The 884-nt window shown below is 36.1% G+C and overlaps 1 protein-coding gene across 1 annotated transcript in view; it reads left to right on the top strand.

The window, feature by feature from the left end:
• LOC119592773 (protein turtle homolog B-like) overlaps positions 1-884 on the top strand; it is a 45,158-nt gene that overhangs the window by 14,629 nt on the left and 29,645 nt on the right. The window lies entirely within an intron of this gene.

Here is an 884-nt window from a genome sequence, read left to right as displayed (position 1 = left end):
GTTCATGGGAGATTTTATCAGAAACTGATACTTCTTGTCTCTAGAGATATCTTTTTCTTTCTTGACACAGTCTTTGTTTTTACTTGAAATTCCAATGCCTTGTAGTTACAGAAGGCCTGCCTACTTTGCAAACTGTAGTTTACCTCATGCACCACAAAAAATGATATTAAAAACAAGTCATTGAAAGACATGTTATAAAGGTAATATGGCCAACACTGCTTGACATTCTGTGGGCTTATATTTCCCCACTTTAAACCTTCATTTTGCAGTTACTCTTTACACAGTAATGAGAGAAGAGATGACTGCATATTGAAGTTGTGAGTAGGAATTCCAACAACTCTCCCCTCTACCTCATCCTATGTCACAGCTTACAAATCCAAACACCCCTCAGAACACACACAAATACACACATTGCAGGTAAGACTGTAAATAAACACTACACACCCTTCACTTTAACACATTGCCCCCTCATCCCCCAACATTTTATGTTTCCTCCAACCTCAGTTGATAATGTTCCATATATGTAAGCACACATGTTCAACACATCCTCATCTCATTTTGAAAAACATAAATAGCAGTGTTGACACTACTAGATTTTAAGAAAAAGCAGCTCACTGAGGTAACAAGTTGGAGATCTTTGCAAGAGTTGGAGCTACAATAAATCAAAGATCAATGTAGTTTGCATAGATACCTGGGAATGCACTTCTTTTCATTATTATTATTTAGCAAGTAGAATGCACATCTTAGATGGATTACAAACTACAAGTCACAAAGTTGGCAGGCATACTGTACGTAATTCAAAAAAGGTAATTCAGACCTGTTCAGATACCAAATTTTATTCATGAAACCTTGTTGGATTAGTAATGTTATTCAGTGAAATGCAT

Source organism: Penaeus monodon, chromosome 30 (genome assembly GCF_015228065.2).
Source record: "Penaeus monodon isolate SGIC_2016 chromosome 30, NSTDA_Pmon_1, whole genome shotgun sequence".
Lineage (NCBI taxonomy): Eukaryota > Metazoa > Arthropoda > Malacostraca > Decapoda > Penaeidae > Penaeus > Penaeus monodon.
The sequence above is the reverse complement of the archived record's forward strand: the minus strand, read 5'-3'. Positions and strand labels throughout refer to the sequence as shown.